The sequence below is a fragment of the Fukomys damarensis genome, unplaced genomic scaffold (genome assembly GCF_012274545.1).
Source record: "Fukomys damarensis isolate Sample0158 unplaced genomic scaffold, DMR_v1.0_HiC HiC_scaffold_9, whole genome shotgun sequence".
In the NCBI taxonomy this organism is placed as follows: Eukaryota; Metazoa; Chordata; class Mammalia; order Rodentia; family Bathyergidae; genus Fukomys; species Fukomys damarensis.
The window spans coordinates 43,241,759-43,263,760 of record NW_022900921.1 but is presented as its reverse complement, the minus strand read 5'-3'; positions in this window follow the sequence as shown (position 1 = coordinate 43,263,760).

The following is a 22,002-nucleotide window of genomic DNA, read 5'->3' as shown; positions in this document are numbered from 1 at the left end:
TATCTTGCAAGCGCAAAGACCCGAGTTCAATCCCGGTACCAAAAAAATAAAAAAAGAAAGAAAGAAATCTTTTATCCAGCCAGATGTGGAGGCTCATGCCTATAATCCTAGCTACTCATGAGGCTGAGGCAGAAGGATCACGAGTTCAAGGCCAGCCTGGACAACTTAGCAAGACTTCCCCTCAAAATAAGAGCCGTGGAATGTAGCTGAGTGCAGAGGCCTTGGATTCAATTATTAGTATCAGAAAGAAAAAGGAGGGGAAGGAAGTAAAAAGAATATTTTATCCAGATATGTAAAATATCACCTGTGCTTAGGATTTTCAAATAATGTTTAGTTAAAAAAATAATTATGCTGGGTTCCTTACTGTTCTTCATTGCTGTTTAAATTTTTCAAAAAACTTATCTCCCCAATGTTTAATGATCTCTTTGTTTATAGGTATCTAAATGAGCAAAGAAAAAAATCTTTAACACTGAGAAACATTCATTACTTGAGTTAAGCATATTCTATCCACAGTTGCCAAAGGTATTTGATCATTCCTTCTCTCTCTCTCTCTCTCTCTCTCTCTCTCTCACTCTCTCTCTCCTGTGCTGGAGCTTGAACCAAGTGTCCTTCAGATGCTAGATGAGCACTCTACCACTGAGCTACTCCTCAGCCCATATTTTGATTTTTATTTTGAGACAGAGTCTCACTAAATTGCCCAGACTGGCCTTGAACTTGTGACCCACCCACTGTTCCCTTCAGAGTAGCTGGGATGACAGGCATGTGTCACCACATACTGTGGTATTTAACTTTTTTAATAACATTTTTTGAGTCTCCTCTGTTACTTTCACTGAATAGCATGAGTGTCTAGAGTTCAGATGTCAGTAATGAATGCTAAGCTTAGAATCTGATCTTTAGTTATAGAAACATTCAGAGCATCGTCTGCTGTCACTGAGGCCCTTTACATGATGAACTGCAAAAATTACAAAACTGGCACTTTCCTTGAGTAACCTGAAGGTGGTTATTATGCATCCTAAAGTTCTTAAAGCTTCCAATTTGACACAAAAATGTCCTCTGTGACCTGCACTGATTTTTGTCATCCATCGGTTGTTCTGGTAGTGTTTCCTTCTGATTTGTTGTTGTTTGTTGTTTGCTTTTTGAAGCAGGGTCTTGCTTTGTAGAACAGGCTGGCCTTGAACTCACTATGTACCTCACGCTGGCCTTGAAATTGCAACAATCCTCCTACCTCAATCTCTCAAGTGCTGGGGTTCCAGTCATGCACCACCACCATCAGCTTCCTTCTAAATTCTTTAAGCCAGATTTAATATGTTGACCCTTTGGTGCAATGGTTCCTAGAAATAGTAGGGCTTGCGGAAATACAGCTTCAGTGGAGGAACTCACTGGTGTTGGGAAAGATCCATGGGGAACATTAATCAGGTCTTCTCCTTTGCCATGCATTATGAGCTCTGGGCCTCAGTTTCCTCTGTGAGGATCAACAGGTTTGGGCAATTATTTTGAGATCCCTGTTGTCACACTCAGTGGAATTTAAGCATTACTGTAGGATCAGAGGCAAAAGAAATATACTACCTCTGTGGGAGATCTAGATCAGACAGCAGGGCAGTCAGCTCCTACCCTGTGGGAGGCAGAAGCACCCAGGACAGGTGATGGAGAAGGAGCCCTTCCTGGCTGGAGCAGCGCCCTGACAGATCCGTGGGATGGGCAGCAGACCCACCTTCTCTTTCTCATTCAGCCCTGGCCTTCAGAAATCACTGTGCACCAGATGGAAAGGGAATAAGCAACATTGGGTCCAAGCTTCCAGGTTTGCCATCTTCCCTGGTGAGGAATTTTGCCTGCTGAGCACCATGCTTCTGAGGTCACCATAGAGCCAGTGGTCTGCAGCACAGTTTCCTTTGGGGACCAAGAGGCTGTGTTCTCTGTGTGAACCTTGTACCTCCGGGGCTAATTATTGGTAGGTGGGGACAGAATAGAGGACAGCTGCTCTGGGAGTGCTGTCCCTGAGAAAGGAGATATGTCACGGGGGACTTGGGGATCGTGCATAAGCTCCAGGAAAGAGGAAACCTCTCTTGGGAAAATGAATGATTTTTCTTCTCTAGTGGGTTCTGTTGCCTCAACATGATCACCTAATTGTAGGTAAAACTTAGGGTACCAGGAAGAAGGATCATTGACATCCACAAAAACTCACTGATTTTTGTGATTCCCCAACTAGACAAAGACTAGATATCTAGACAGTCAGATCTGGATGTGTCATTCCACTAGAACCAAAGCCCTGACATGTTTAGTTCTTATCTACTATTTATATTGTTTACATACAGGGCTGATGCATCTTCTCTGTATCCCTAAATCAATGCTTTGAGCTGAATCATGATAATTATGAAATATTCATTCAAAGGAGCCCCCTCTTGTCATACGCACTGACAGTCTCTCTTTGAGACTTCCCTAATAGAAAGGTACAATAGCCAAAGGTCTTCAGAGAGCCAGCCTGATTTAAGCCTACATCAATATTAACACCCTTTTCACAGTACACAAGACTTTGGCCTGTAAGAATTCTGGGTATTTTTTGATATAGAAAAAAAAAATTCTAGGCAGCAATCCATGCCCATTAGCAGAAGGAGCTACACCACACACCTAGATTTCACCTTTTCTTAGGCAAAAATAAATATTCTTGTGACAGCATAATAGTTACTTGCTTTTATGGTTTTGCAAAAATTTAAAGTCACTTCCATGAAGTCTGTTCAGTCAGTGAAGGAATTTTAAAATCTGCCCCTTTGCCTGTGCTATGTCATCTTGGAGGGCTATCTGTGGATCTGACAACTCAAATTCAGCATTCCAATATCAGAGGCCTAGTGTATCATGCCACAAGCCATTTCAAATTCTGCACTGTGGTCTTGGGAGGCTGGTAGCAGTTTGGGAGCCTGTTTATCTTTGTAAGATTTTGCCAGTGATCTGGCTTTAGCAGCCCAAAGAACAAATTATAGCATCTTCACCCACTCCTCCTATGGGAATCAAGCTTAGAATGGTTTCAAGGAAGGAAGGGGATTTTAAGTAAGACAATTCTGTACAGTCATTTCAGTTGTAAAAATGCATATATCGCAACAGTGACGAACACACTGCATTTCTTAGGTCTGATGCCATTTCCGTATTTTGTCTGGTTATTCCATATTGAAATAGCTTGAGTTTGTTTTGGTTATGTGATATTCATCTGGGGCTTCATGTTAATGGGTTTGGATATGGTTATGGAGAAAGCCCAGAATCTGTATTGATCCTATATTAATCCAAGTAGAAACAGCGATTCTATTCGGCATCGACATTACAAACACTATACAGATTCAGTTGTGTGTTGTTGTTTGTGTCAATATGTGATAAAAATCTTAACCAAAGCAATTAATGAAGATTATTAGTACCTGGGTTAAACCTCCAGCACCACTCAGAAAAAGAAAAAAAAATAGACTGGTGGCCTTAGTGAGGGTCATGTATTTCCCAAAATTCATGCATACTTATTTGAAGGAAATTCCAGTGGCTCCCTACTCAGTAAGTCTGAGCTCCAATTCCTGGACTGGAGTCTCATCTCTGAGGCTGCTACTAAGATGTCCACACACTTGAGCCTAAAGTCTTCACGTTAGTGGTTTCTTGGATCTACACGAGACAGTGCAAATGCTAAGGTCCCTTTCTCTTTCTCGCAGAAGAATAAACGTTCCCACACAGCTGAATTTGTTGTACTGCAAATAAACAAAACTCCACACTCACGTCCTGAGTAATTTAATAGTGAATTATTCTGGCAAAATATGAGAAGGAAACCTCATCTAATGTTAAGAATTTGCATGGAGGGATCATGTATTTTGTCTGAGTCTAAAATTTATAGGTCCAAAAAGGATGGAATTGTTGACCACATATTTTAGTTTTTGGAGATTTTTCTGTTCCAGCAGCACAGTTTCTAGATTGGAGAAGCCTCTTACTATAACAGAATGAATGGGCCTTAAGAATTTGTAGGAATAAGCACTTTGATATTTAAAGGGTAAATCATCAGCAAAGGTACTTTTTTAAATGTCTAAGTAAACCTTGAAGTGAACATCATTCTGTCTCAAAATATCCTAGTGTTTCTTCTTGGAACTTATTTTAAAATAAGTTATCCTTTCTTGTGTCTTACAGCATTTGGTTTTAAATATAATCAGCCAAGCTGGGCCAGGAAAAGTGGCACAGGCCTGTAATCCCAGCATTCAGGGGAGGCTGAGGCATGAGGATCACAAGTTTAAGCATAGCCTTGACAACTTAGACCGTGTCTCAAAATAAGAAAAGGCTGAGGATATAGCTCAGTGTGAAAGTCCTAGGTTCAATCCCCAATACTGTAAGTATATATAATATCAAGAGAGACTATTATAGCCAGGGATTTAGCTCAGTGCCACCACTTGCCTCATAAGCACAAGGTCCTCCTGAGTTCAATCCCTGGTACCAAAAAAAAAAAATAATAATAATAATAATATTATATATATATTTCTAAGAGACCAAAAATGTAAGAAGAAACTGCAGCACTATCTTCCAACTTCTGAGGAAAGTATTCCTGAATTAGAATTATCTTAAAAGCTTTGATTCTCCTGCTCATTTCCAGAGCTTTTTATTTGAGGCATCAAATTTTCCATTTCTAAGACCTCTAAAGCATTCCTTTTTATGGGAGCAACATCGTTTTATTTCTCTATGAGGGTTCTAATTATATACATGCCAAATCCTTGTTCTGTTTGCTCTATTAACTCTTCTTCTATGGAGGGAGCTTTTTCCTGTGTTGGGTTGGTACTTCCCCTTCCTGTTCACTGCTTTTTTCAAGTGCTTTTGGGTCCTCAGCTGTGTGATCAATCCCACATTTGCACTTTTAGCCTGTCCAGAGATGCTCTTTATCATTGCTTCATCCAGCCTCATACCCACCCCACAGTGTTGCTGGAGGCCCCCCGCAGGGTCGTCTCCATCCCAAACACCTGCAACCAAGCTCCATCCTGAGCACCTTTCGCCTCTGTGTCCATTTCCGGGCCTGAGGGAGCAGAGGTGCCACTCTTACATGGTAGCCCAAGTGACCATCCCTAGGAATCCTCCCCATACCCCACAAGCTCTGAACCTTCCTGGCACAGATCTGCCTAGTGCCTTTTGTGCTGCTCTAACAGAATGCCACAGGCAGGGTAAAGGACAGCTTATTTGGGTCAGAACTCTGTAAGCTGGAAAGTCCAAAATGGAGGGCCTTTGTTCCATGTCCTAACATGAACTTTGGGGGATGCATTAAAACCATAGCAAGCCTTATTTTTTAGTTCTTCACACCCTGTGGACTGGAATTTCTTTTTCAAAATTACCTCAGACACCTTCCATCATTCAGAGATGCCTCAACATTCCTGGACCTTTTAAGTTAAAAATACCCTTTGTTTTTGTTTTGTTTGTTTTCATACTGGGGATCAAACTCAGGACCTTGCGCTTTCGAGGCAGGCAGCAGAACCACTGAGTTAAATTCCCAGCACCTTTTGTTGTTTTTTAACAGTCATAGGTTTTATTATTTTTTCTCTAGGACCATTTCTTTTTTGAGACAGTCTTGCTATGTTTCCCAGGCTGGCCTCAAACCTGTGAGTTTAAATGATCCTCCTGCCTCAGCCTCCCAAGTAGCAAGGACTATAGGCACATGACCCTGCACCCAGCTTTCTGGGAGCCTCTTGAGACCCTCTCCCTGTCTCTCCTTTCATAACATCAAGTCTAAATGTTTTCCAGTGGCAAGAGAGCTTCCTTGTAAGGGTCAGGCCAGTGCAGCTTGGACTTTTTGCCAGCTCTTCTGCATCTAGGTGGTCTGGATTCCTGCTTGCTCCATCCAACTTGCTTTCTGAGATGGCCACGGACATCCAGGCTCCCCTTTGCTGGGAGCCATTCAACTTGAATAACCAGCTTGGGTGACCTGGCCTTTCTGGTCCATGCCACTGTCCACCCCTGCTGGCTGTGCTAGTACATCTCTGCTTAACGCTGGGGAGGAAGGTCTCTCCTTCCTGCTAGTGGCTTTTGGCCTTTTTGGTCTCAATGACACTGAGTCTAGCAAGAAGTGGGTTTATGACATCTAACTCTAACTTAGCTCTTAAAATGCTCCAGAAGCAAAATTGTCATTTCCATTGCAGACCACGTTGAGGCCATTACTACTCTAGCCGTGAAAGACCCAGACTAAGATTCCAGGTCATGCTGGTCCAACCCACCACAGGTGAGCTTCCCATCCCAGGAACAAGCCAGGGACTTGGCCCAAAACCAAGGGAAGACAAGGGACGCAGGGCTGGGCTGGCACAAGGGGATGTGGCTGGGAGTTCTCTGGACTAAGAAGTGGCTCTTGACTCGGGTAGCACAGAGTCCAGAGCCTAAAGTGGCAGAGGGAGAGGAAGGTTGAAAGGTGAATTGGTGCATCCTGTCCACCACACCAATTCTACTGAACCCACTCACCAGGAGGATGGCTCCACACTGAGGCTCTGTACCATACAGGAAGCAGCCACTTAGCCAGGGACATTTCGCATGTGGGATTTAGACACACCTCAGTTGCTAGCTGATGTCAACTCAAGGTACTAAGAGTCACTATGTGCTAGGGAAGGCGAGTCTCATGGAAATTGTCCAGGGTGCTGAGGGTATGGGTGAAGATGTGGCCAAAAGATCAGCCTTCTGGAGAGGTAGAGGTGGGGGACGACAAGAAGTATGATTCATTACTCCTGGGACTACTGCTCTACCTCCCTGGATGACCAAAACCTAAATGCACCTCCAAGCTGTGTAAAAGCCTACATTCCCCCTCCACCCAGGAAGTCCCTGACATCAACTTCTGGTCACACACTCTACCTCTTCATAGGCAGGAGGAGCTATGAGGAGATGGAGGGGCACTGGGGAGGGACAAAGGGATTCCAGGGGAGAGAGGGTGCAGGCCCCAGCAGAGGACAAAGGCACACAGTTGATCCTGACCTCTGCTGCAGCAATGGGTCCCTCACAAGTCATTTACCAGAAGCTGTGTGCCTGTGAAAGGGGACCTCAATCCCAGAGAGGGCTGATGTTCTGTGAACAGTTCTTGTCTTTCCTCCCAGCATGGACAGAACAGGGATCTAAGTGAAAATTCCCCAACAGGCAAACAACGAGGCCTCGCTGGGAGAGTTCTACACGTTTATCTTGGACTTGGGGTTGTAATTATGATTTAGTGGAATGCTACTTCCTAACATCTTCTACTTCATTTCATGTAAATTAATTTTCCGTCGCACGTGGAACGTGTGTGTCTCTATTCCTAAGGGGAGTTGGAGAATTCATTAGTTACTGTCTGGGAAGTGCTCTGTAGATAAAAAGCTCTCCAGAAACGTGAGATATTATTATTAGGTACCTTTGATTTGTAAATCATCTAGAACAGGTTGTCTTGTTTTATTCTGTTTTGTTTGGGTATGAAAATCATAGCTTCAAACCCTGCACTCGGCAATGCCCAATGCACAGGGTCCAAGAAAATATGCAAAATGCAAATGCAGGTGTTCTGAAGGTTTTGATTTATTTATTCCTAGAAGGTCTGGGAGGTGTTGAGAATTCCAGTCAAAGAAGTTGACATTCTGGGGATGGTGCCACTAAATAACACATATGAGCTAGGCATGGTGGTGCATATCTATAATCTTAGCACTCTGGAAGGCTGAGGCAGGAAGATCCCAAGTTTGAGCCCATCCTTGGCAACTTAATGATTTAGTGAGACCCTGTCTAACATATGTTAACTTCTCAGGCCACTGGACTAGATGACCATGTCATGTGCCCCTGTGCACTCATCCTTGCCCTCACATACCCAGCCCTGGCACATACCCACAGGCTGAGGGCTCTGTGTTATGTCTGAAGTTGGTTCACAGTGGAGAGGCATTGGGGCCATGGCCTCAGTCACTTTCCTCCACTCCACTCAGTGCTTCCGAACATAAGGAAGAAAAATGTAAGTAAATGAGTTCTCCTCATTCTCCTTGCTTCTCTAAGGCCACATAATCTGAGCTCGGAGTGGCCAGGAGCGATGAGGACTATGAGAGGTTTTCATCCATTCTGTTCCCATTTCCCTACTTTGGGTTCCAGTTTTTGTCTTTACAACTCAGGGTGACAGAAGAAGAGATGTGTCATGCACACCCAATCCCCAGAGGGAGGGAAAAGAGGGAGGAAGGGATGTAGAAAGGGAAACACAGTTGAAGAGTCTTTAGATCTGCCTGATTTCCTTTAGTTCATTTGGATTCATTGAGATTGGGTGGGAGTCATCAGCGATAGTAGGATGACTGTGGCCACTCCCAGCTGGCTGCACTGTCCTGAGTCTGATAGAGTCCCACAGGGAGCCGTGTGGGGCTTTTGCCCCTCAGTCCTTCTTCCTCAGATTCATGCTTCATAGCTAACTTTATGTGACATAGCTCAGCTTGCTTTCTTATTCTGAAAATATACAGGTTTGCTCTGAGAATCTGCAAATAGTTGCAGTAGCATGAAAATCCTGCATCCGAGATTAACAATATGGAAGTAGAAGAAGTCAGAGCTGTACACCTGGAGTAAAGGTAAGAGGCAGGGAAGTTGGCGGGGCTCTGAAGTGGAAGAGACTCATAGATGTAGCCTTTGCATGAGGAATGGTGATCTATAGTCCTCCTGGACTTTGGGAAGTCCCTTAAATTATTAGTCAATTTGAAGGACTGCATGCACTATGAAGGTGGTCTGCAAAGTATGGGGAGTCTGCATCTCTTTGTTGAGTGGATGAATGGATGGATGGATGGATGGATGGATGGACAAACTGGTAAATAATTCCTACCCTCCGTATTAATGACTAGAAAGTTTTATTTTTCCTTACCATGATGAGTTGTGCTGAATTTGTTAGTTCACAGATCTGGCACTGAGAAAAAAAGCCTTTCTTCATTTGCTACAAACAATGAAAGGAAAAATGTGTGTGAGACAAAGACACAATAATCAGGCTTTGGTAACTTTATGATCGCAGGGAACACTCATCAGTGTGTGTTAGGTCAAAAGCCATCTTCTTCAACTTCTTGAGATCCTAATATTTTTTTCTGTCCAAATTTTTTTAGGGGGGAAGTAATGGTGATTGAACTCAGGACCTTGCATTTGAAAGGCAGGTGCAGCACTTCTGAGCTAACTCTTTGGCCCTATCCAAATCTTTTTAAAGACTTTTTTATTTTTTATTGTTTTGGTACCAGGGACCAAACTCAGGACCTTGCACTTGTGAGGCAGGTGACAGCACCACTGAGCTAAATCCCCGGCCCTCTAAAGATTTTTTTTAAAGAGCAGTTTTAGGGTCACAGCCAAACTGAGGGGTAAGTACAGAGATTTCCCATACAGTCCCTGCCCCCACACTTACATAACCCCACCCACCATGAGCAGTCCTTGTCAGAACTGAGCACTTGTTGGAATTGATGGACCTGCCTTGTAATCACCCATGTCCAAAAGGGTTCATTCTTGCTGTTGTGCTTTCTGTGGATTTGGACAAATGTGTAGTGACAAATGCCCACTATTACCATGTAACGTAGAGCATAGTCATCCCTCCTTGTCCTCAGCTTTGCTTTATAGTTTTGGTTACCTGAGGTCAACTGGCATCACTATGGCTCTATGATGCATCCTCACAAAGCCAATAATAGCTTAGTGCTACATCACAGTGCTGCACCGTCTACCTCATTTCCCTTACCACACGGGCATTGGCTCATCTCCCAGTATCACAAGGTGAGTGCGTACAAGAAGGTATTTTTAAAGAGAGACCATGTTTACATACTTGTATTACAATGCGTTATAATTGTTCTTATTAGTTACTGTCGTTAATCTCTTACTATGCCTAACATGAATTAAACTTATCACAGGTATGTATTTATGAAAAAACATGCTATATATAAGGTTTGGGACTATGTGTGGTTTAGCATCCACTGGGGCCATGGAATGTGTCCCCTGTGGATCACTGGGGGACTACTGTATCTTTGCTGCTCTAAAAATCTGTTCTCTTGACTTTTCCTTCTTCCTCTCAACTCCCAACCTAGTGATATTTTGCACATACTGTTAGGTGACCCATTAAGAGCCACATGCATTTGATGTCAGAGGAATGACCCACAAGCAAAAGTCTCAGTGCTCCTCTTGGCCTCCTCTCACACACTCAGGAAATAAGGTCACAAGCCCTTTTGGGCAGAATCTGGCACTGTGATTGCTCTAATAAATTCATTTGTCTCTCTTCTTTTATACAAATCTAAAAGGCATTACTTGAAATATGCATTTTTAGATTTACATTACTCAGCTTCTAGTGCAGTATTTTGCCTCTGTGAGGGTCACTGGATAGCTCAGGATGCATTTTTCATTAATGTCTTACCTCAGGCCTCTCTGTGAGATACCTTTGTCTATCAGAATTATCTATTTGCAAAACAGCTTGTAATTACCTGGTGCAATTTATGACTTTGCTTAAATATTTCACTGAATCCTGTAAATTTCCAGAAAGCTTCCAAATATAGCAAAGATGATATTTAAAAACCTTAACAACTATTAGAAACCAAACCAATTTTTAAGTTTGTGTTACTGTTTTTATATATGTGTAGGAGGAATTTGATCTGTCCTACACCATCAGTCTCAGCTTTATAAAGAAGGAAACGGGCATGCTAGACATATCCCTCAACCCAAAAGATCTTCATCTTCTCCAGGTGCCTACAATACAGAGACTCGTGCATTTGCATGTTTAAATTTGTCTGCCTCCAGAGTGCCTAATTAACAAACATTTAAGGAATTACTGGCTGACACTTTAATGGGGTATATTAGTTTGCTATTGCCGGATAATGAATTGCTACAAATGTAAAGATTTGAAGTAGCACCTTTCTTTTTTCTCACAGCTCTATGAGTCAGAAATCCAGATAAATGACAGGGTTCTGTACTTGAGAGATAAAATCAAGGTGTCACCCTGGCCAGGCTTTTTTCTGAATGTTCCGGGGAATACTCCACTGCTAAGTTATTTCAACTTGCTGGACAAACTCTGTTTCACACAGCTATTGAGTAGAGGTCCTGTTTCCTTGATGACTATTTATCAGAAGTAACTTTCAGCAATGAGAGGTTTCCCTCTGGCCTTTGCTTGTCACCCCCTCCATCTTCAAAGGCATTTCAGTTTCTTCATACACTCTGAATCTCTCTGACCTCCCCTTATGCTGCCAGCCATAGAAATGCTCTGCTTTTAAAAGGAAAAGATGAAGTCAGGACTACCTATAGATCTCCCTTTGATTATTTAAAAGTAAAGTTATTATTAATCTTAATTACATCTTCAGAATCTCTGTGCCAGTGACATAACACAATCAGGGATGGATAATCTTATCCAAGTCCCAGGCTAAGGATTAAAGTTGGGAATTTTGGGATGCCATTTTAGAATTCTGCATACCACAAGGAATTGGCTTGTAGTTGGCCATGCACAAAAGAGAAACCCAGCAGAGAAAGAGCTCAAAGAGGACATGGAAAACTTGTAACTATTCAAATTCAGAGCACACACTGCGAGTACAATAGCTTCCAGCTCAAATGTACCCTGCAGGTGGCCAAACTTACCTCTCCATGGGGCATCTGAGTCTCAGAAGTCTTCTGCACATAGTGAAAGAGTCACCTTTGCATAACTTCCGTCTGCCACACAACTGCAGGGAAGTCATGTAACCCCACAAAATGGATATACTAGAGAGAACACGGGCCCAGAGGAGCTGCTGCAATGAATATGAATCAACTGAAAATGCCCTTTCCCCAGCCCCACCTTCTCACAGTGCTTCCTTTCTGCTTAGCAAGGTGGCACAGCTTTCTTGTCCAAGTGAAGTCATTATCTATCAGGAAAGATGCTTTTGACAACAAATATCAGAAAACTCAACTTCAGGTTATTTCAAACTGGAGGAAACCAAGAAGAAGATTTAACTAAAAAGTTTAGAGCCCAATAGCCGAAGGCTTCAGGCACAATTTTACAAATGACTTGGCTCCTTTTATCTGCAATTCTTTCATCTGTGCCTTCTTTTGTGTCGGCATTTCTCCTTGGGAAAATGGCTGCCAGCAGCAACTGGAGCGCCTTGTTTATATCCAGGAAGAGAAAACAAGCCAGTCCAGAACACTGAGCAAACATTCCAGGTCCAAGTCAGCTAGCCACTCCTTTCCTGTGGCCATGGAATTACTAAAGTCTGATGGCTGGTGCATGAGTTACCCAAACCAATCACTATGGCTAGCAAGATGAGATTAACCTAGTTGTCCATGACTACTCAGTCATACCCTGTCCCTGGGGTTAGGGTCAATTCTGCAAATGGTATGGCTATTATACAATGGAGGGAAGAAATAATGGAATCTGGAGCAGCAACTTAAATGGCACTGCTAATTCCACTCACCAGTACAGCCAGTGACCAATGAACAGTCATTTTGGTGTGTCTAAGATGTGAGCATCTCCCCATATTGAATGTTCCATATTGGAAAGTTGCAATGCTATGCACACAACCAAGATGATAAGCACAAGAAACCAACTTCATGACACCATCTCAAGTACAGAAGAACAAACTACACCAAAGCTGGAGGAAACCTGGTGAGTTTGACACATGACAAGCAACGGTGACTTTGTCTCCCAGCATCTTCTTAGGGGGCTGTATGCAATTGTTTCAATCTATATCGGTTATTTTCACATCCACCCCCCTCAGAAAGGTTTAATTCCACTGCACCTACTTGGACCCAAATCTATGCTGTCTGTCAGAGATACACTTCTAAAGTATAATGTTCTCCCCAACCTCTGTCTTCCCCACCTGTTTTAAAAACCTTCAGTAGTGCTCTCATGTCCTTCAGAGCAGGGCTTCTCAACCTTAGCACCACTGACATTGAGGCCTCGTGTACAGCTGGGCTCTTGGGTGTGTGAACTATGCAGTCCCACAGGGCCTCACCCTGGGAAGGGCCCTTCATTGGGTTTCATGACCTGATGCCACCATCTTGAAATTCTTAATAATCTTATCTTTAAACTTGTGTTTTGTAAGTGAAATTCAGAAGACATTTGAGTATGCTCATAAGCAAAGCAGATACATACAATATGCATGTCTGCAGTTTTTTACTTGCAAAATAGTGCTCTGGTCTCCCATAAGCACAGAACACTAGTGGCCCCATGATGTATGGAAGGTCAGTGAAAATCAAAGCAAGTAAAATAATAAGTGCATTATGTGGGTGATTGAGTAAGCAGAGGCCTTGACAGCTTTCCAACCATTGCATTACTTGCAGAATGAAGGCCCTGGGTAGTAAGATATGCAAATAATCAAGAAACAGTAACATATCTTCTCTGATTCACATTACTTCCCTGAACTAGCCAACTTATGCTGAAAAGGATGGCATAGAAGTAGGGTTTTACTTAGCAAATAAGAATATTATATGCTTATTAAATTTGAATTTCAGATGAACAACTAATTCTTAAATTAAGTGGGTCCCAAATACTGCAGTTGAACATACTTGTACTGAAAAATTATTTATTCAAAATTCAAAATTTACAGGTATCCTATATTTTCTCTGGTAACCACACATGAAAGGAAAGGAAAATACTAGGGCAACACACAGCTCCTTTACCTTTTAGTTCTTCTTTACTTGTTACTGAATCAAAGGTAGAATGTGGTGGTAGAATGTGTCACTATGAAATAAAGCCAAGAGTGGTGGTGCAAACCTGTCATCCCAGCATTGTGAGAGGCTGAGACAGGAAGATCACAAATTCAAGCCCAGCCTAGGCAATTTAGTGACTTAGTGAGATCCTATCTCAAGAAAAAAGAAATAAAAACAAGAGAACTAGTTTTGCATAACACATCCTACCTCTATGGTAAGAACAAAATATAGTACATATACATATTTGAACCAAATATGAACAGTAGCACTTTGAAGATTTTGCAGGTCAGTTAATGTTCTCACATTGCAGCTGAAGACTGGCAATATAAAGGCAAATAGTAAAATTTATGCTGATCATTTAAATATTTCAACTTTTCTTAATTTAGAATGACATTGAGTAGCAATTTTAAAACACCATGAGAAAACACAAGATAGAACATGGAAGAAAAAAATTAGGTTTTAATACTTTTAGTAATATTCATTTCCTGCCTCGTGAACAAGGGGTTCCATGTTTTCATTTTTCCCTGGACCTCCCAAGTTAGGCAGCCAAGCCCTGGAATTAGAAATCTGGGTTTGTCCTGTCCATGCTAGGATATTTAGGGGCAACCTTGACCTCTACTCAAGGATAGTGTAATCCTAACTTGTGACAGTGGAAACTGTTTCCAGACATTATAAATGTCTCCTGAGGAACAAAGTCAGTCCATGTGAGGAACCATTGCTTTTCAAAAATGTACACCCTGCTTGACTCTTTCTCACCTGGCCCTTGCCCCTCTGCTGCAGTCATGCTGATCCTGCTTGGAGTTCCTTGAACAAGCTGCATTTGGGCAACTCCATGCCCTTGGGCACCCTCTTCTTACTGCCTACACCACCTATCTCTAACTTAATTCAACTAATCCTTTATTAGCTTTCAAAACTTATTCAGACTTCACCAAATCATCTGCTCCCAAATACAACCTTCCTTAACTGTTCTCTGTTCAACTGGCTGGGTGTAGGGCCCACCTTTTGATCCTCAAAGCACTTAGCTCAGGGCTCCACCTGGCCCTTTCTGCCACCATCTGGTAACACCTGTGTGGAAAACAAATGCACCTGACTGTGAACTACACTGGGAGAGTGGGGAGGACTTGATCTTTTATCTCTTTATTTGCAATCCCTAGCACAATGATTGGTATATAGTAAATGCTTGGTAAATGAATGTAAGAGAAAGGAGAGGGAAATGAATAGAAGGAAAAAAGAGAAAGGATAGAAAGAAGAAAGGAAAGGAAGGAGGCAAAGAGCGGGGAGAAAGGCTGTTTGGATTTTTCTAATGGTACATGAATAGTAAATGTTGTTCCCTATACTCAATTTTTATTTCTAGGACTCCATTAACTAAGTCATAAAAATAAATGCTTGTGCCTCATAAAAACAATATGTGTCAATAAAGTGAATAAATGAGGTCCTTAGTGCTTAGATCCGTTGCTGGGAGTTTTTATTTTTTTAATCCTGAACAAGGTACTTGACCTTTTACTGTTTATTCCAGATGGTCTTTGTTTAAATACTGGCCTTTCTCAAGTGTCCCTTGAGCCTGATGTGTTCCTGACAGTGACTGGTCCATGGCTGTCCCTGTGTGTAGGGAGGATCCCACTAGTGACAGATAACTGCCACTGATGCCCCTCAGGTCCCTTCCTGTCACCAGGCTTGCTCTTTGATCTAAGACTGGTTCACCTACTCACTGGCCATCCTAGCTGTGTCAGCTGCCTGCTGGCTCCAGGTGCTGAGAGTTTCTCTTCCTCTACCTACACATCATCTCTACAGAGGAACTGCCCAGGAGGCTCCCAGAGACAGCTGAGCTGAACAGAAGACAGGCTTTTAGTGCCCTGACCTCTCACTGAAACTGAGCTCCCCTTCCTGTTGGAAGTGAAGCAGTATGAAGCTGGAAGGAGGTGTGGCTTGGTAGAGCACTTGCCTAGCATCTGCAAAGCCCTGGATCTAAGCCCCAGCGCCACCAGAAACCATACATGTATATATGCAGAAAGCATGAAGAAAATCAGCAGAAAGATCACAATGGATTAAATATTGTCAGACTCCTATATCCATGGGTTCCACATCCATGGATTCAGCCAACTGTGGATCAAAATTATCCAAAAAAATTCTGTCTGTACTGAACACATACAAGCCTTTTCTGATCCTTATTCCCTTAGCAATACAGCATAACAGCTATTTACATTACATTTGCATTGTATTAGGTACAGTGTTTTAAGTTATTCAGAGATGATGTCGAGTTTATAGGTGGCTGTACCCGGTGGGTTCTCTGTAAATGCTATGCCATTTTATATAAGGTACTTTGGCATGTGTGGATTTCAGTATCCATGGGAGTCCCTGAACCACTCCTCCCCTCAGATACCAAAGGATAAGTGTATTTTTTCTTTTGTTTGGATAATTCTTTTTGAGGCATTTGTCACTTGTTCCTCCCCTCTTTTTAACCTACCCTCACCTTAGAATTCAAGTACTCTTGGTCTTCTATGTGATCATTGTCTTAAGAAAAAGGTTTGTCAGGCAAAAAGGGAAGGGAGGGGACCAAAAGCCAAAATCTCTAGGGAGTAAATGGGACTTTAGGGCATAGCCCTATAATTAGCAAGAGTAAGAGTTGGGGATTTTTAGAAAGTGACTGCTTCCCCTGGAGCCTGGAACATTATCCCAAGATAGATGAGGGAAAAAAATAAGAGTGTGATTTAAGGGTTTCAGAAAAAGGGCCCTGCAACAGGACTCCAGATCAGAGCTCCCCCCAACACACATACACACATACACACACACACACACACACACACACACACACACACACAATGAATGTGCTAGAGAGGAGTGCGAAAGCCAAGAGAAAGAGTAGCTGTGTCCTTCTCCAAGCAGAGCTCACAAGACAGAAAACCTGGAGCAGAAAAGCATAGGGTGTCCAGACCCAGAAATGATGCAGGAAAGGAAAGAGCCAGGATGGATGTGTTAGACAAATGCAGTTAGAATCTTCAAAGTGCCTGGATTCTGTGAAGACCCCAAAACTTAGATAAAACTTAAAGCAAGTGGAGTGAGATGGAATTTCTGTCACCCTAGGGAAAGGTGGCACAAAACAAAAAATTAGCTAGGTTTTGTTTTGGTTGCTTTAAGACAGACTCAAAATTACAGGTGGCTGCATCGAGAAAGTTGGGTTTTTCTCTCATATAAATGGCTAGAGACGAGCAATTATTTGACCAATATGGCTCAGGCTCTTCTTCTTTTTCTTTCTTCTTCTTCTCCTTCTACTGCTGAGCAACATTTCCAGCCTTTTAAAGTTTTTATTTTGAGACAGGGTCTCCCTAAATTGCCCATGCTGGCCTTGAACTCAAATCTTCTGCCTCATCTTCTGGAGTAGCTGGGATGTATGCCACTGTGTCCAGCTGTCTTTAACCTGTAGCTTTCATCTTGTCAGATGGTACAGCTGAAAAAAAAAAAAAAAGCCCAAGCACTTTTCTAGATCTGACTTTTGCATTTTTATTACTGGCCAGATTTATTTGGGCAGCCATAGCTAGCTGCAAGGGCGGTGGGGAAATGACGTTATCTGAAATGATCTGTTGCATACAGCCCAACACATTATTTCACAGAAATGTCTAACAGGCAAAAGATAAGAAACTGGTTTTATTTTTATTTCAAATATAGTCTGTCCCCCAAAGGTTTATGTGTTGCAAGCTTGGTCCCCAATGTAGCAGTATTAAGAGATGATGGATCTTTAAGAGGTAGGTTCAACCCGATGATAAATAGGTCATGGGGACTCCATCCTTAGAAGGAATTAATCCCTCCTGGTGGGAATAGAATAGGTCTTGTGAGATTGGATTAGTTCCTGCTAGAATGGATTATTATATAGCAAGCTCTGCTGTCTAAACTGACTCTCTTATTTCCTCTCTCACCATGTGATCTCTACTGCATGTGCCACCTGATACTCTTTCATGCACTCCCATTATAATGGCATCTGCCATGTTGTGATACGTAGCCCTCGTGTGGAGGTCACCAGATGTGGCTACCTGATCTTGGCCTTTCAGCCTTCTAACTGTATGCTTTTCTTTATAAGTTACTGGTCTTGGGCATTTTGTTATAGCAACACAAAATGAACTGAGATATTTACCAAGGTATGGTGATGTCTGGTTGCTTGTTTTTCTTGAATCATAGCCCATCCACACAATAGAATAGGATATAGATCAGGCATGGAACAGAGAGCAACAAGGTTGCTGGACCTCTGGTCTACAGCAAGGACTATGGGCCCTTTCAATCATGAAATTATGGAGTCCAGTGCAGCACTGGGAGGGAAAAGGAGCCACATTACTGACTGAGGAAGGATTTCCCTCAGCCCTGTAAATAGGAATATGGAGATGAAAGTAATTTCATTTAGAGGAAATAAAAACATTGATTTTGCTTGCCTGAGTTGTGCAGACTCTCTCTCCCTTAGCATCACCTTCTCTAGTAATTCTCTCTGCCTTCGCTAAACCTCTGACTATTCAACACTTTTAGCTGGCTCTTGGCATATAGTGCTGCTCTCCCAGTTAGGAGTTCTCAGGTGGTATGCTATGGTCCCCCGGAGGACCACGAATCAGACATGGCCTCAGGTCCTGATTCATAGGTAATAATTGTGTCACTTCGTATGCATGATCATCCGTATAACACCCTGTTGGAGAAAGTGAGCTGGGCAAGTCTTACTGCACTGTCGAAAACTCATCCACCAGTAATTATTATTATTTAAAATAATTTTACCTACTCTCTACTTTTTAAACATGGCTTCTAGAAAATTTCAAATTATGTATGTGGCTTGCACTACATTTCCACTGGACAGTGCTATCCCAGAGAAAAGGATAAAGGAAATAACCTTCAAGAGCAACGTCTTCCTTTCCCTGCATATCTCCAGTATTCTTTTAAACTCAGAACCAACATTTTTAATAACCAGCCCATCTTAACTACAGTGAAACAAAACTAATGCTTTCTCCTTATAATTCCAAACAGAAACAATGATGGGACTCTGAGGGATATGGTAATCCCTAATTTCTAGTAAATCATCAACAAGAATTATCTTTAATACTAGAAAATCAAGCAAAGCTTTCTGATAAATATAAGTGCTATTCTGTCAATTGTCAGTTCTACCACAATTTCCACCCATCTCTCTTGGATCCATTAAACTATTCAGGAATTTCAAATAATACTGAAAACCTTCCCATTGCCTAACCCCTGTGACACCACTCAAATGTAATTTTGTGAGAGGGATCTGTTATGAAAATGGAACTGCCAACTTAGATGTTCCTTGGACAGACTATTTCTTAGAACACAGGAAGATTTTCCTATGTGTGACCCTTTAATAGTGCAGTTTTTTTCTTTGTTTGTACAGTGTGGGGATCAAACTCAGGGCCTCACACATGCTAAGAAAGTGCTTTACTGTTTAGCTACATTGCAGTTCCCCCATAATATAATTTAGATGGCATTTTGCTTGTCCTGGTAAGTTTAACTCAGTCTCAGTCTGAGGAGTTATGTCAGGTCCCTGATTCTCTCTGGGACCACAGTTCAACTGATAAAGAAAGAATTCTAAGAACCAAACCCAAAAGGCAGAAATTGACTATTCTAACCCTTTACCTGTTCTTGCTCAAAATCCTTTAAAGCCGAAGCTCAAAAAGGGATGAAGCCCACAATGGAAGATGTTATAAATTAGGGGCTCATTATTCCTTACACTACCAGTCCTTGTAATACTCTCATGTTGTCCAGTAAAAAGCCTCAAGAGCACAGACAGTGATTTATGCAAGACCATAGGGTCATAAATAAGACTGTGGTTCCTTTCTCCCCAAAGATCTTTAATCTACATTCTATATTGTCTTCAATACTACCAAAGGCACTCACTTCACTATGATGGGTTTATGTTCTTTAGCATCCATTAGATCCAGGCAGTCAATATTTATTTCCCTTCTCCTGAGAAAATCAACAATATACCTGGACTGTTTTGCCTTAGGGCTTTCCGAAGATCCTCTCTATTTCACTCAGATTCTTAATTGGGAACTCAAAGATTTGAAATTTGCTTGTGAGTCTGTTCCAATATAATATATAGAAGATCGGTTCAAAAAAACCTAGCCAAGTTTTAGGACTGATTTTGTGTATTTATTAAAGACGTTAGTTCAGATCAAGCCTTCAAAGAGAAATTAAAATTTGCTTCAACAACAACAAAAATAACAACAAAACTTCATTATTTAAAACAGCAGAAAGAAGAAGACAAATCACTTGCTAGGTAAAAATTACAAACTATGCAGCATTTTCCCAGAGCAACCATTGCAGAACAACTCTGAAGATTTCCAGGCTGACTGTATGATATGAGTAATGGGTGCCAACCTTTTCTGCCATCACCTCCTCATTCCACAAATTAGGACCTTAGTCCTTGAACCTCTGCCTTAGGAAGACAAACATGAATAAGCATTCCAGAAGCTAAATAAAGCTCTGCTACAGCATCCAAACCTGGGGTTATCTGATTATCATAAACCCAGTTTTTTTCTTATTGTTCATGAATGATCTGAACACTAGATATACTGACTCAATCACCTAAAGGTCCATTAAAGATCCATTTTTTAGTTTTAATTTTAGATTTTGCTCTTTTTTAAGTTTTAGTCTGTTTTCACTGATATATAGTTATACATATTAATGGGGTACATATGACATTTCCATATATGTGCACACTATAAGATGATTCAAGACAGAATATTTAGCATATCCAGTGCTTCAAGCATTTATCATGCCTTGGTGGTACGAACATTCAAAATCCTCTTAGTTATTTTGAAATATATGTACAATATTGTTAACTATGGTCTCCCTATTTTACAACAGAATTCTGGAACTTTGTAGCTATGAACCATTCTTTCCCCATCCCCCACCCAAGCTTTTGGAGACCACTGTTTTACTTTCTACTTCTATGAAATCAGCTTTTATAGAGGCCCAGTGCTTATTTCAGTCTTTCATTAGGTCCAGTAGCAAAGACACAGCCTTTGAACTCATCTCAGAACTATGGTAGATGCAGAAAAGCCTCAATTGGCTGAGTTCTGGATTTTCCATTCAATGTAATGGTTCCCCATGTACAGACTCTTACTGATGAAAAATGAAATACTGTTTTCTCCCTCTCTCTCTCTCTCTCTCTCTCTCTCTCTCTCTCTCCCTCTCTCTTATCCCTATCACTGCAATACAACTTACCTAGCCACTACCCAAATAAAAAACTTCATGACTGTTTAAGACTTACAGATTCATTCATATATTATACAGACCTGCTACCAATATCCTAGGTCATCCTGACCTGATTTCATTGGTGGTAAGTTTGAAATTATCAAGGTTTGCTAGCATACACCTGAATTCACCTTTGGAATTTAAACCATTCTCAGAAATCACATCAGCTGAGATGGCTGAATTAATTGCTTTTGCCCAGAAATAGCAAGTAGAAAATAATAAAAGAACAAATACGTATGCTGATAGTAGTTATATCTTTGAGGCAATCCATGACTTTGGAATTCTTTGAAAACAAAGAGCTTTTCTTACATAGACAGGACTGCCTATAAAAACCTGGATAACAAAATAAAGAAATTCTAACATTTTGCTTTTTCATTGGGCAATAGTTATAATAAAAGTGGAAGGTCATTCAAAATGCCGAGTCTCATGGAAATGCTTTAGCTGACCACTAAGCCAAAAAGCAGCAACATTAACCACAATAATTGTTCCTGTAATAACACAGAAAGGAGAATTCAAATAGGCTATTATTAACTGTCAGAGACAAGCTCCTGTTTCAGAAAAAGCAAATGAGAAAAATTACAATCTTCATTGAATACAAATAATACTTGGTGCTTGTAGGCTGGTTGAAAAAACAGAAACTGGAGCTTAGCAAAGATGCTTCAAAGATATTACACATAACAGCATAAATAAATTGACAACAGTGTTAGACTAACATAAATGGGCTAATTTTAGAGGCTAGGGATGTTGCTAAATACTGTTCTACTTTCCAGTGACACAATCTGGCAAAACCAAATAGACCAGACATACACAAGAACCAAAACTCAAGGGCCCTTGGAACACTCCAGATGGACTTTATATAAATGCTTCCTGCACTAGGTTATGAATAAACACTGGTTCCTGTCCATATTTTCTCAGAACAGGTTGAATCTTGTCTTTGACAGAGAGCAGGCAGTCTAACTATGGCCACAAAAAAAAAGAATCTTGCTTTTGTTTTTCCAGCTTGGAAAATTCCCATGTGTCTCTATAGTAAAATAGTACTAGGACTACTAATAAACTTTCAGGTTTGCCTTTGCTCGGAAACTTATGCTCTACAATCCTCAGAAAAAATAGAATTAGTGGAATTCTAAAATAAAATCAACACAACTCTCAGAAATTTTTTTTTTTTTTTTTTTTTTTTTTTTT